Source organism: Palaemon carinicauda, chromosome 45, assembly GCF_036898095.1.
Source record: "Palaemon carinicauda isolate YSFRI2023 chromosome 45, ASM3689809v2, whole genome shotgun sequence".
NCBI lineage: Eukaryota > Metazoa > Arthropoda > Malacostraca > Decapoda > Palaemonidae > Palaemon > Palaemon carinicauda.
In genome coordinates, this window is record NC_090769.1 from 37,793,718 (window position 1) to 37,810,384 (window position 16,667).

A 16,667-nucleotide genomic window follows, 5' to 3' on the forward strand; every position below is an offset into this window, starting at 1 on the left:
ACTATAGGTCTATCTGCTGCGTCATCAGCCTCAGCCTGGCCCTCCTTGGTCCTAGCTTGGGTGGAGAGGGAGCTTGGGCGCATATGTATATAGGGTCAGTCTCTAGGGCATTGCCCTGTTTGATAGGGGAATGTCACTGTCCCTTGCCCCTGCCATTCATAAGTGGCCTTTAAACCTTTAAACTGTAATCTGTTTCCTAGCGGACCACATTAAGTTCCCGTTTTTTTTTTACATTTCCTAAGATGCAAATCAACTTTTATTGTTGTTCAAAATGTTTTCGCTCTTGTTATTACGTAATTTCTATATAAGACACTTTTTGTTCCCTCTGTTCTCTTCCAGTTCATGAATGAAGCTTCACTTGTGTTATTTGTTCTTCCATTATATATCTAATCTTCTCAATTTTATATTACTTTCACACACTACGTATACTTTAGAATCTTCTTATGCTCGTAAAACTCATTTTAATTTTTTTAATACATCTCTCTCTTCTCTCTCTCTCTCTCTCTCTCTCTCTCTCTCTCTCTCTCTCTCTCTCTCTCTCTCTCTCTCTCTCTCTCTCTCTCTCTCGTGTCTGTGCTTTTGCCCTTCATCAGTTTTTTCTAGGCTTCTATAATGATTACATATGATTCTTCAAAATATAGTTTTAACATCTGATTTCTTTTTGTCATTCATTATCATCTTTTTAGAGGACTAACTACTGTGCTGTTCCATTTATTTAACCTTTGACTTCAGCTGTTTCAACCAATAACGTACGAAAAAACCATGAGCCTTATATAAAGGCAGTTCATCCATTGAATCAAAAATCAGAAGAAATTAAAAGAAACATAAATGTTAAATTTTTATATATAGAAATTCACGAAAATATTCCTGGTAACATCTAGATCATCTATGAAGCATTACAACTTTATGGTGGAAGTCATAAAGCCTTTCTCTGACGACAGAATGAACTCTAATAATACTAGTTCATAAGGCTGCAATGGGCGTTCTGGACCCATACAACATAATTTCTTCTTGTGAAGGGAGAACACATTTGGAGGAAACTGAGCATTCAACAGAGGCTGTTGTAGGGTAATTCTTACTGATTCAGCAGTCCCTGGCCACCCATAGTTATCAGCCTAGTGAGGAAGTTTGGTGTTCTGATAGGATAATTTATTGGAGTTTTTTTGGCATGTGTATCAATAAAATGCTGACGTATGACCCTGTTGTTGTCATGAGCTTGAAAGCTCCTCCTGAGATTTCTTATCATTTGGCCAAGATTGCCTATATCAAGGGAATTTCACTTCCATTCTGAGTATTTGAGCAAGGATGATTATTGGTGCCTTGTGAATGTTGAAGTAATAAACATCATACTGTAATAATACGAGTTGAATATTCGAGAGTCCTCAGTCTGTTTTATCTCTCACCCAATAATAGTTATGCTTCATACCTCCAGAATTCCCACTGGAGTCCTAGAAACTGATAACGTGAGACTTCATGAAGTTTAGGTTCCGTCTCCATTACAAGGCTTTTGGACTTCCTCAAGATTTTCAGATTTACGGTTTTATAAATTTCATCTTTTTTTGTATGAATGCGCTGCCATAGAATGAGGGCTGTGATTTCTTTGTAAGGATGCTCTGACGATAGCCATAAATTGTTGACTGAAACAGCTCCCGGCAAAAGTTAGATGAAAGAACCAGCACATTGATAAATTCTGTCTTTAGCTTCAAAACTCTAGTCCTGAAATCTTGAAACGGTACAGAAAACTAAAATTGTTGAAATAAAATAAGTGATAACATGGCTTCTTTAGCACACATATTTGTTTGTGTGTGTATGTATATATGTACATATATATATATATATATATATATATATATATATATATATATATATATATATATATATATACAAATGTAGCCCTGGTGGACAAGTTGGCTGTCTACCATGGTATCGAACCGCAAGCATATGTTCAAACCCTGGTCCAAGTAGATGCTTGCTTTATAGCTTTATATATTAAATCTTTTTAGGTGATATTGTTACCAAGATAGTCAGTTCGATGTTTAATTTATGTTTGTGTATGTATATATATATATATATATATATATATATATATATATATATATATATATATATATATATATATATATATATCCCTTTCTGTGTGGGGATACCTTAACGTTGTGAAAGGGTTTGCATATCACCATATGCAACAAAGCTGTACTAGTCAGTGCCACCCATAAAAGGTTTATTTGTTGTGAGCGATCAGACCAAAGTTTCCCCCTATCACTAATTCGCAATGGGCAGCATGGGGATGAAATGGCTAAACCTCAGAAATGAATAAGGACATGTCTGAGGCCTTTGTCCAGCAGTGGACTAGAAACAGTTGCATTTGCCGTTGTTTGTGTTTTTGTACATACAATATATATATATATATATATATATATATATATATATATATATATATATATATATATATATATATATATATATGTAAATATCACCCACGAAATGCATTTAATACCGAATTCTATCTTGGGAAATACATATCCACTTGGAATTCATTTTATGGTAACAGCTTCTGGCAGGGTGGTGATTCGAACCACCACCTGTACGGCTAGAAACTATGCTTGGCAGGGACCCTACCGACTCTTGATAGCTGAGTCGGTAGGGTCCCTGCCAAGCATAGTTTCTAGCCGTACAGGTGGTGGTTCGAATCACCACCCTGCCAGAAGCTGTTACCATAAAATGAATTCCAAGTGGATATGTATTTCCCAAGATAGAATTCGGTATTAAATGCATTTCGTGGGTGATATTTACATTAATTAAAATCACGTGTGTTTGTGATATATGTTCATATATATATATATATATATATATATATATATATATATATATATATATATAAAACCAAAGACCTCTATAATTTTTCAGTTTTAGCCCCGGGTCCTTTTATTTTTACCGAGTCTACAACACCTTTTGTAGCAGTGATGGTTTGGGATTTTATTCTAATCTCTCTCTCTCTCTCTCTCTCTCTCTCTCTCTCTCTCTCTCTCTCTCTCTCTCTCTGTCCTAGCCTTTAGGAATTTCCGGAGGCCTACACCAGACCGCATCACTAATGGATGGTGTGCGTGGTTGGAGTGATCATTTCCTTACACTTCTGCCCCTCTTTTCTTGGCTTTCTTAGGTTTCCTGACATACACATGATGCACAATTTGCATTTTGTTTGTATGTTTCTGAGCGTTGTGTTTTGGTGTCCATGCGATTAAAGTTTTGTTTATCAAACTGCATTGCATTTGCTTCATTTATTAGATTCGTTGATATTTTTCATTTGATCTTCTTTATTTCCGGTACTCTGGTTTTTTTTAATACTGATAGGATACTAATGATGATGTTAAAAATAGTATAAACAATGATGATATAGATGATGATAATCATCATTATCTCATATAACTGACACGCAAACAACTAAAATTTAGCACTTTTCAGATCGTAATTTTTTCTTAAATTTGATATACATAGTAACTGTCTTACACACACACACATATATATATATATACAGTATATATATATATATATATATATATACAGTATGTATATATATATATATATATATATATATATATATATATATATATATACAGTATGTATATATATATATATATATATATATATATATATATATACATACATACATACATACATACATACATACATACATGTATTAATTATTAAATGCATTAATTCAGTTCGTTAGAAAAAAAGGATGAAATCCAGCCTCCGGTTGGAATGAAAAAAAAAAAAAAAATCAGATATAAATTAACTGCATGCATAGTTAGTAGTTTTCACTTTTTCTCTTCTAAAGTGTGATTGTAACGTTATATTAGTAAATATCGCATGTGCATGTGATATACATTCTGGGTTGTTGCAGCTTATGTTTTTGCATAGGAAGAGAAAATTGAATGAGTTATATATATATATATATTATATATATATATATATATATATATATATATATATATATATATATATATATATATATTTATGTGTGTGTCTGCATGTGTTTGTGTGTGTCCTTCTTCTAATATGATATCAATTGATAGGCCAATTTTTCGTACTGCTTTGCCTCTTTTTCTGCCTTTCAATGCTTTCTTTACGTCTCCTACTGCTACTTTTGGTACCGGTTCATGTGTGTCATTATTCCTATTGGCAAAGTTATTTCTTATATCACGATTGTATAGAAATCTTCTGCAATTTGTATTACGCTATCACTTCTGTTTGTAATATTTCCATTTTCATCTTTTAAAGCAAACATCTGTAGGCGCCCTGGTCCAAGTCTTCTTTTCATCAATTTGTTCGCCTTCTCGTCAGCGTTTCCTCATTTTTTGTCTGGTTGTGTTTACGAATGTCTTAGGAATTTAGCTTGTTTATTGCTTTGTATGTATATATATATATATATATATATGTGTGTGTGTGTGTGTGTGTGTGTATCTATATGTATACTGTAGGTATGTGTGTAAGTGTATATATATACATATACATACTGAAGAAATGTCCGAAGGAAATCAACGCCCTCAGATATAAGTTAGCACTCAATGCAGATCACTTTCCCGTACTTACTTAGTGAAGACCTCTTCCCTGCAGTGTTACTGAAATACCACCAACAAGAACCAAAGAATCCCATCTACCTCCTATGGAGAGAATCCTTACCAAATAATAACCTCACAGATGTCTTCATTCACGCTATCTTTTGTCTAGCTCTAAAGGCCGATAGCGAAAGTGACCCCCGAAATCAGGCCAACTAATATCTATGACATCCCACCTTATCGAGACACTTGGGCAAACCAAAAGGAAAGCAAAATTATAATGTCTCTTATCTACGTGATGATTATATTCCAACTTGCTTGTTATTTGAGATCTACAAAATGTTCAGCTCGTCAACCAATAATTATTGGAGTCAACTATTAGAACTAGATTCCTAGAATACAGGAGATAAGGGTTACTATTTTTCTTGGCTTTGCTAAGGCTTTCACCAGAATATGTGAGTTTATGCTATGCAATAAGCTCAAAACGAAGTGTGTAGGTGGGCCTGTTGGATCTTATTTACACAATTTCCTCTCATAAAATGCACGGAGATTATTTATATCTAATATTGCATCTCGGTAATATCAGACTCGCAACTTAACGGGGAAAAGTTTCAAAATGAAATTGATAATGTGCGTAGCTTACACTTGATAAAAAAAAAACAAAGTAGACTTTAATAGGGTCAAATTAGAAAACACAATTTGGTAAATAGTAAAAATAATTGATTATTAACTTACTTAGAACGGAAATTCCATTACAATAAAATTATTCTAATAAAAGATCTGGGAGTCATCATTCCGGACGACCTAATATGATCAAGTCTAATTGGTAGAAGGCGTGAAATGTAGTAAGAAGACGCCACTGGATACTTGGAACCTTTTCAAGTAAAGATCTCAGCAACGGCACACGCTATAGGGGACGTTGATTAGACCAATTATAGAGCCCAGTATGGAGCCCAACCCTCACCAATTAGATAAGGTCAAAAGATCGGCTTAAGACATGCTGTGTAACTTCACAATAAGGAAGTTCATAACTTACATGTTCAACCTTAATGAGCTGCCAATGAAACTACTGAAAGTAGTACCCTGCAAAGGAATGAGCCCTATCAAATTTTCTGCTTCTACAAAATCAAGATGTCTCGGTTTCAAATCTACCCAGGATCCGATTTAAAACTAGAAACATTTGGATATCAATTTCACAATGATCTTTTAAAATTATGCTAAATGATCTCTGCCGCTATCAATTCTATATCATAACCAGGCCGAAAATGCTCCTAAATCATCGTTAATCACACTGCCTTTAGTCTACAAAACTCTCCCTCAATCAATACAAAACAACTTCCTGGCTACAATTATTAGACATAACTTATACAAATTCATGGATATCCTGCTGAACGAGTCAAGGCATGATGCACCGCTGTGCTAACAATCATTTCAGGATCTTGATTATGGGCCGCAATTCTAACTCTATCTGGCAGCTTGTATACAATTCCAAAGATAGATCTAACATTATAGGTTGTAATAGACGCAGCAGATAATGTGAAAATCCGCATATGGGAGGTGAACTACAAGTAACTTTAATAGTAAAACTCTCTCTCTCTCTCTCTCTCTCTCTCTCTCTCTCTCTCTCTCTCTCTCTCTATGCTACATATAATGTCTAAAATCACATTAGGGAGGTCCTTGATGTTAGAAATAATCTCACGAAATGATGATTATGAAGTGTACAGTATGTCTTAGAGCTTAAAATTATTACAGTTACGTGCATAGCAATAGTAGTATTTATGTTTATTATTACCCTTATAAGATATACTTACGTAATTGCTCAGAGTCTTATATACATATATATCAAGTACGTAAATGAAGGGTAGTTTTTAATGAATCTACTGCGACCCCCCAAAATCTAATGTGGTGTAATTTTAATAAGATGTGGGAAAAATCTAATTATTATTATTATTATTATTATTATTATTATTATTATTATTATTATTACTTGGTAAGCTACAACCCTAGTTGGAAAAGCAGAATGCTATAAGCCCAAGGGCTCCAACAGCGAAAATACCCCAGTGAGGAAGGGAAATAAGGAAATTACAAGTGAATGTATGAAATATAGAAGAGTCCAGACTGTATAAATTCATAGAACGTGTGTATGCGTGGAAGTTAGAAGAGAAATAACTTCATCGAAAAAGCCGCAAATCAGAAAATGAGTTATAACTTCGTAAATAATGTTTTCTTTGTGAAATTGTTTATATTAGATAAATAGGAATAATTTTAGTAACATCCTAGGAAAAAATGTAAACAAAGAAGTCTCTTAATACAAAGATCCTTACGAGTATTTTGGGACTTAGTTTATTTTTTTTTTTTTACGATGCACGACGTGACGATTAGATAATGATTAGTTTTGAATAGAGGACACATCTCCTTGGTAATTCAGCTGTACAACAGTCCTTAGGAAAGCAGATGAAAATTTAAGTTTTCCTTAGGCTCTGATCTCTGTTCTCTTGACATCTATTACGTTCAACTCTCGTACAAGACGAAGATTATGCCAATCTACTCAAAAAGTATACCAAACAATAGCAACCCCTTAACAGCAAATGAAAATGATAATAAGCATACATAAAATATTATTATATTTAAAGTTTAACATAAGTATTTACATCATTATACAAGATCCACAGAAATACTCACGACATACCAAACTACATAACAATTATTATGAGTTCTTACGAAGTGGGTCTTGAGTGGACTTCATTAGTTTCAGATATAAAAAGTTGATATGTAGGAACACAGTTTCTGATGTTGAACAAATGAAATTTTTGAAGTCCTTTATCTTCTTCAAGATATTGTATCGTAAGTTCAGTAACAAATTCCAGGTAGCGGTAGATGTAGCTGAAATATCTCCACTCATAAGTAGTCTTCGATCAGGTTTCCCTCATCTTACTCGTCACCTGTCTTTGATATACGAGGGACCAATAATCCCGAATGTTCTTGACGGACAAGAGGCGCCAAGGACAAAGCATTATGCAACTTGACGCCACGCCACGGACCCACTCTAGAATCATCTTGTATAACTCACCTCCGTCAGATGGCTGGCGCCAAAGCAGTATCTAGAACTCTCGTTCCAGAACACAACGATATTTCAGTCATAAATTACATCAACATATATAAAAAGTTAGGTGTTTTATTTTTACATCAACATACATGAAAAAATATACCCTTTTTACAAGTTTTGTAATTCAATGTACAAATTTTTTAACATACACATAACACGTCTTTGATCTCTATGATAATAAGACTTGGATTCTGAACTGTTCTTAAGGAACTGAAGTGTTAATAAATGTCTAAGTGTAGTGTATTTTTGTGTTTGGATTGTTTAATGAAATGAAATGTTAAGAATTGTATCATCACTATATCATCGCTGTATAGTCACTCGGATTAACTACTCAGTAACGTAGTCAGGGACGTTACCACATCGGCAACTATAACCCTCTTAAAACTATTCAAGTTGAGACCCAAAAGAACTCTTAAGTTAGAGCATTTTAGATAATTGATTTTCATGATTGACTTTTTAAGCTGGTAAAACTAAAGCCTATAAAAGCAAGTCTTGATAATTTTGTGTACTCGCATTTACTGTAAATGGATGCATTAAGGTTACCTTAAATCTTCTTCTTTCACCCCGTTATCCCCACATTAAGGGGTCGGTTGCCTGATGTGTAGCATAAGGCATGGTTAAGAGGTTACTTTAAATGCTTATTAGATTCTATGCTTGGGAATGTCTTCACGGAGTTTTGGTTAATTCTTATTTTTGTATTTTATTTTTAACGTCAGTATTTTAAAGATTATTCTGTAGATGGTACTTTTTGTTTGTTCGTTGAATCATTAACACGAATGTCCTTATGGTTGCGGTGGCCGATGTGGTAACGTCCGTGACTGGTAAACGCCAGATTGGGATTTGAGTCCCTCTCAAACTCGTTAGTTTCTTTGGTCGCTGTAATCTTACCATCCTTGTGAGCTACGGATGGGGTGTTTGAGGGAGCCTATATGTGTATCAGCTAGGTCATCAGCAGCCATTGCCTGACCCTCTTTGGTCCCAGCTTGGGTGGAGAGGGGACTTATGTGTATATGGTCAGTCTGTAGGGCATTGTCCTCCTCGATAGGTTAATGTTACTGTGCCTTGCCTCTGCCATTCATGAGCGGCCTTTAAACCTTAAATGTAGTTTTACGATGGCGAGTTTGGTATGTTTAAAAAGCAAGCAGAAGGTAATTACATTTTCAAATAAATTAGTTACAATGATACTCGTAATCGTATATGCGATGTTTATTGACATGATTTGATGAGTATGAGAAATGCATTTTGTTTGTGTATTGTCATTGCTGTCAATGCTGTAAGAATGTAATACAAATGAATACATACTAACTCTAGGATGGAATGCAGAAAGAAAATAAGAAAGAACAAATGTTTACCGGAAGTGAACTAACAACAGTTTCAAATCTGTTCAAACCGTATGTTTGAGTGGCAATTCGCGTTTCGAGATGATTTGCCATGAAATGAAAAGTGGTAATTGAGCTCATCGCTGTCATTATTCACTCTCACCTAACGATTTCTTCTATAGTTTTTTTATTCGTTATATTATAATTACCACGAATCCATCTAGATGTTTGTTTGAAATTTCATATTCGTTCCCTTTAAAGCCTTTTGTGGGGTAGAGAAATGTCTTTTATGTGGGCTAAAGTATTATACAAGATAAATATTCTAATTTATTGTATAGCGAAAATACATTAGCAAACGAACGCTCTCTCTCTCTCTCTCTCTCCTCTCTCTCTCTCTCTCTCTCTCTCTCTCTCTCTCTCTCTCTCTCTCTCTCTCTCAAAGCCTCTTAAAATTTATATTTTTTTGCTCGAATTTCTCTCGTGAGTGGTGTTTGACGTACCATTAAGGTAGTTATCAACTACTCGGCACTTACAGTAATGAAACGTCTACGAAGTAGTGATAATGCCCTTTAAGAAAATGGCCTGTTCCTCGTAAGTGATAGCTGCCGGGGACTGATCGCTACGTACTGTACTTCTGCTGTATTTTTCTGTTCACTTCATGATTTTATGAAACTATATTTCGTATAGGTATATTTCTCTTAATAATAATAATAATAATAATAATAATAATAATAATAATAATGTACTGTCTCAGTAACAACAGTGATTATAATTGCAATATATCATTATCATTGTCATAATGGTTATTAGTTTAGTATTTACGATGATCATCACCTTAATCATTGTCATCATAAGCTGAAAAATACGCCGTGGTCGTTAGCACCTTTAAATTGCTTTCCCGATTATGGAATGAAAACAATTTATTCATTGCTTTCCCCTAAACAAATACATATTCACAATTACCGACGTATACTGTAATTTCGCAATTTGTATTCTAAATGATATTCAGAGTTCTTTAAATACCCACGTTGCAAATAACGCTTTTGACTTCTTTGCGCTTTGTGATATTTTTGCATAGTGAGCTTGAAAAGGTTACAGCTTTTTAAGTGCGATACCCAAAAAATATGTGGTCACGCGCGTGCGCTTTTTCTTGTGTGTGATGACTTACACAAAAAAAAGTTACCATTAGCCTGCTTCTCTCTCTCTCTCTCTCTCTCTCTCTCTCTCTCTCTCTCATAATGTTGAATAGAATTTACATATATATATATATATATATATATATATATATATATATATATATATATATATATATATATATATATATATACATACATACATACATACATATATATATATGTATATATATACATATATATATATATATATATATATATATAAACACCAGCAAGTAACTTGCATCCATGAAATAGGGAAGGAAGATCGATCCCTTAAGAAATGCGAATGTGTTGAATAGCTCAGGGTCGTTGTCATTGTGAGCTGAGAGCTCGGGGGTGACATATCGGATGGGTGAGCAGGCAGGTGGTGGTTTTGTCCAGGGGTAATAATTTTGCCCTTACATGGTGCTTTGCATGTATTCCCAGGGAACTCATTATAATGCTAAGTATACCCTCTGACGGGGCTGGGCTTGAATTTAGTTTGACTTGCTTTCTATCTTTCCTCTATTTGTTTACATGATGGCCAACTACATTATATGATATTGTTGCCCTGATGTAGCTGTGAGTTGTTTGAAACATATTGATACGAAGTTATTGCTCGGGATAATTCATAATTTGCTCTCTCTCTCTCTCTCTCTCTCTCTCTCTCTCTCTCTCTCTCTCTCTCTCTCTCTCTACCCATTCACTTTACAGTAACTGAGAAGGAACGCATTTCAGTGGAACGTAATTTTACAGGTGTGCAATATATAACGTTGTTCAGAATGACGGAAACGTAGCCTTAATCAGGTTTAACTATCTAAACTAGCGCTAATTAAGGTTACTTAATATGTAAATCATAACTTTCACTTATCAGACAGAACGACTCAAGTTTGTCAACCAGGGATGCAGTTGACCAGAGTTATACAATGTTCTCTCTTTTTTTTTTTTCAAATCATTCATATTTAATTCTTTCATAAAGGAACCTTTAGAGAACTTTCGTTGTAATTCTTTTGTAAAAGTCTTGTAAATGAAACCTCTGATGGCGTTCCCTTAACTTCATGCGTTTATATAATATCATTATCGATATTATTATAGTTATCATAAATGGATTTAACGAAACCATTGAGTCACATTTGTAGACTCTCTCTCTCTCTCTCTCTCTCTCTCTCTCTCTCTCTCTCTCTCAGTGTAGAAATTGGAGCAATGTGAAGTCGAAGATGTACCACCAAGAAGGATGAGACCAATGAGAATAGATGGACATAAAAAATCTGAAGCCGATATAACTGGCGTCAGAAGGACGCTACTCAGAACATTTAGTGCTGACCACAGGGCGCCAAGTAAGATACATTCTAATCGGTAATTCCACTGGGGAATAGATTCACGAACAATAAACAAACACTGCTCCCAATCCCCCACATAATGCAAGGGAAGATGTGGAAAACAAAATGACATCTCAGTCATGCATTAGCCTATCACACAAACAAGTTATTTCATTGAGGGTACACTTAGGCACACTATTCTATCTTATTTCTCTTCCTCTTGTTTTGCTCAATTTTCATAGTTTATATAGATAATATTTATTTTAATGTTGTTACTATTCTTAAAATATTTTATTTTTCCTTGTTTCCTTTCCTCACAGGGCTATTTTCCCTGTTGGAGATTTGGGCTTATTGCATCCTGAGGTTCCAACTAGGGTTGTAGCTTTGCAAATAATAATGATAATTGGTATCAACAATTGTATGTTTTGTGTAAGTTCTTGTATGTTTTGTGTAAGTTCTTGATAATACTGTTATTAAAATTCATATAGCTTCATTGAACTGCGTGGACCGTAATATGTGGTTTCCCCATGGGCGGTGAATAGATGAATCATTTCTAATACTTTTATGGCAGTGATCCTACGCACAGCAAAAAGAGAAAGGCGTACCCACCGACGCTATTAACTTGACATTTCCACATGTACCATATTCACCTGAATTAAAATCATATGTAGCAGGAGAGTATGAGAATTAAACCTTGATTTTTTTACAACGTGTTTCATACTATCTTCCCTTTCCTGGAACTTTTGTTATTTTTTCCCCCTTTTCAGTTCCCTTCCTTTCATAAATAGCTTTCATGGATACTGTATTTTAAATTCAAAATTTCAAGTAGTAATTATAGTTATATAGTTTATGCACGAGTAGTTAACTAGTCTCTTATTCTGTTAAAAGTGGTATTTTTGTTTTTTATCTGCACATGTATTTGTATGTTTTAATATATTCATCTGGGTGATAATTTGTTTATTGTTTCAAATTCTTACGTAATGTCTGTTCTCTTTTCGACTTGAGGATACGTTAACGCCTGAAGTACAACGTTCAAAGATCTTTGGTGTAATCAAACTTAGATTAACGAATATTTAATTCATTACGAGTATCGTTGCATTAGAAAAAAAAAAGAATTTCATATTTTTTGTCAGAGCAACTAGTCAGGTTATCCATATTCTTTTCATCAAGCTAGGAAGAATATATTACAAGGGAAAGTCGGTAACCCAAATCATCACACATTCTATTCTTTTCTGCGTCTGAGGAACATTTCATTGAAACGATCCAGGAGATTCTCTTTGTATAGGTGTGATCGCGGTTGTCGCCAGTGCCGTTGGTTGCCTTCAAAGACCCTTGCTTACCCCTCCAGAGGGGAAGGGTTATGGGATAGAGGAATTAAAGTAGGGAGGAGGGGCATGTGCGGGTGACTGGCCAGGGACGGGAAGGGAAGGACGATCTGTGATGCTGTGATTGGCAGACAAAGTGACGTGCCTCGTGCAGGCGCAGTTGTTCGCTCGGAATGGGAACGGTTTTAATAAGAACTCAAGGCCATGATTGGATATGTGTGGCAATATTGGAAACATCTTTATGGGATGTGCTTGAATCAATCACTCGTGTAGATTATATATGCGTTATGAACGGCGGCTGAGTGCCGTACCTAGATTGGTAATAGTCGTAGTAATAGTAGTAGTAGTAGTAGTAGTAATAGTGACCTTTCATACGCCGTGCCATCCGTGTAAATTGAAATATGATGAGATGCGCCCATTTTTTTTTTTGTTTTTTTGTTAGTAGTGGTTGCAAATATTCAATCACTTTAAGGCTCACTGGAAAATGAAAATTATACCCTGCAGTTTTAAATTGGAGCCACGCCATATTTAAGTTCCCCACTGAATGATAATTATGTTTTATTTGAATACACACATATACTTAAATAGGGTATATATATATATATATATATATATATATATATATATATATATATATATGTGTGTGTGTGTGTGTGTGTGTGTGTGTGTGTTTATGAGTTCATGTAAAATGTACATTCTAAAAGCAGAGTATGTGGTTTGTAACAATTTCTTACTCCAAGCATTTATGTTTTTACATTTTACCATACGCAGCAATATAATTATTTTTTAGGTTTATGATCTCGGAAAAAAAAGCATGGAGCATTTTAAATTAAGGGAATACTCATATAATTAAATTGAATTCGTTGAACAAATAACTTCAATGGATTTGAAAACAAACAAACGTGTGTATTCTACCTGCAGCAATACGTTTGCTATACGTCGGTAGTTAGATCAACAGTTAATCTACATAGGGTCTAGTAAGTACTTGTATGGGTGATCGCCAAGAGATTTCAGTTCTGCTGACATATAAGCCCTTTGAATATTCATAAAGTCTGACTGAAAACCTTGGTAATAACACTTGACTCTCCCCCTTCTAAGAGGAAAAGGCGTATGATGAGAATACAGTATATGTACAATCAAATATGGTGTGCAAGAGGCCTCATTGGGGTTCGATATTTGTATTCAGAAAGCACAAGAGCGAGATGAAGGTGAGTGGTTCGTTGTGCTTAGGCAGTGCAGTCTACAACGTGGACACCATGTTCATACGCGCCTGCGTAATTATATGCGTCTGCTGATAATATGGCCTTTTTATTTTAAAGGGTCTTATTTGTTAAACAGAAGTTATAGAATGAAGGTGGCAGTGGATTTTGTTTTTTAACTCTCGGGAGCTGTTGCATATAAGAGTAAAACGCTTCTTGGTGATCATATATATATATATATATATATATATATTATATATATATACATATACATATATATATATATATATATATACATATGTGTGTCTTTTTATGTATCATATGTTGCCTATATATATATATATATATATATATATATATATATATATAATATATATATATATATGTGTGTGTGTAAATATATAATAATATATATATTTATATATATATGTGTGTGTGTGTCTGTGTGTGTTTGTGTGTATCATATGTTGCCTATATATATATATATATATATATATATATATATATATATATATATATATATATATATCCTACGGCTATTGACGCAAAGAGCCTCGTTTAGATTTCGCCAGTCGTCTATATCTTGAGCTTTTAGCTCAATACTTCGCCATTCATCATCTCCTACTTCACACTTCATAGTCCTCAGCCATGTAGGCCTGCGACTTCCAGCTCTTCTAGTGCCTTGTGGAGCCCAGTTGAAAGTTTGGTGAACTTATCTCTCTTGGGGAGTGCGAAGAGCATGCCCAAACCATCTCCAACTACCCCTCACCATGATCTCATCCACACATGGCACTCGAGTAATATCTCTTATAGTTTCATTTTTAATTCTGTCCTGCCATTTAATTCCTAAAATTCCTCTGAGGGCTTTGTTCTCAAATCTACAAAATCTGTTGCATATTGTTTCATTGTCATACCACGACTCATGTCCATATATATATATATATATATATATATATATATAAATATATATATATATATATATATATATATATATGTATACTGTATGTATGGCTGCATATGTATCAGAAGTTGCCTGTATTGCATTATATGTTTTCATTTTCTCTGTTGTTATTTCTTTTGCATCTGAAGATCATGTTTTCATCTGAGTTTTACGCATATATTTATGTATGTGTATATATATATATATATATATATATGTATATATATACATACATACATATATATACACACATATATATATAGATATATATATATATAAATATTATATATATATATATATATATAGATATATATATAGATATATATATATATATAAATATATATATATATATATATATATATATATACATTTATATATATACATACATACATACATATATATATATATATATATATGAGTGGGTGTGTGTGCATGTAATAGCCTTGAAAGAAAAAGGGAAAAGATATGATTGGAGTATTTTCGTCATATTAGAGACATCAACGGACTCACAGTGAGAAAAAAATACACAATGATATTGCATTCGAACAGGAGAATGGGATCCCTAACATGCCAGTTTCTTGATGATTCCAGAAAAATCAGATTTAAAAAAAAAAAAAAAAGAGGATAATACAAGATTGATGGAAAACAGACCAATGCTTCAATATTAAAAATTTATTTTTAGTTTTTTTGAGATTGTTTTCAGACTTGATTTATTACCTTGAGTTGGTTCCTCTAAAATTGCTTGCTATCGTTATGTTGTTAACGTTCAAGGTCTTCTTCTCTTATTAATGCACTATTTCTCATTTGTATGGAGTAAGTGCGGTTGCTTTTTTTTTCTAAGGACTCTACTTTTGCAATCTAAACCTAAATAAAATTTTCAATGGGTGATGTTTGTTACTTTTATTAATTACTTAGTTTTATCTATAAAATTCAATATAGAAAAGGTAGAAAATAACAGTATCCCAAATTTTTGGATGTTATGATTGTTAGGAAAGTGGAAACAATTAAATTTTCTGTTTAAAAAGCCAATCAATAACTTGTCATGTACACATTTTTACACAAGTCCTTTAAAATATATAGCATTCTGGTTTTTCCTCTATGTACTTTTTGTGTTTTTTTCTTCTATGTACTTTAGGGTACTAGGAATATGCCACCCATAGAATGAGTACACCAAAATTAAAGTAATTGCCAGTAATATCAGTTATCTCAAATATTTGATTTAAAAATTTATGTGGAATAGAGCTAAGAAACTTTTTTTTTAGTTTTCTGTGAGAGAAAGAAAATCAATAACATACTCTGGTTACTATCATATGAAAGAATTTTAGATGCCATACGTCTTAAAATAAAAACTGACAGATTAGGGATCCCATTATCCTGTTTGAATACCATACCATAGTATATTTATTCTCGTTTTGAGGCCGTTTATGCCTCTAATAAGACGAGAGTACTAATTCCAATCAAGTCTTCACTTTTCCTTTCGTTGGTATAATATCCATTTTATACTCATATATATGTGTATATATATATATACATATATATATATACATACATACATACATACATACATACATACATACATACACACACACACACACATATATATATATATATATATATATACATACATATTTAGAAGAGAATCTATTCAAGAAGACGTTAATTTATACTTATTTGAATACTAGAAAGCAATATTAGAAAAACCTTACTTTGTAATAAATGTTTAGTTTCTCCATTTATTTAGTAACA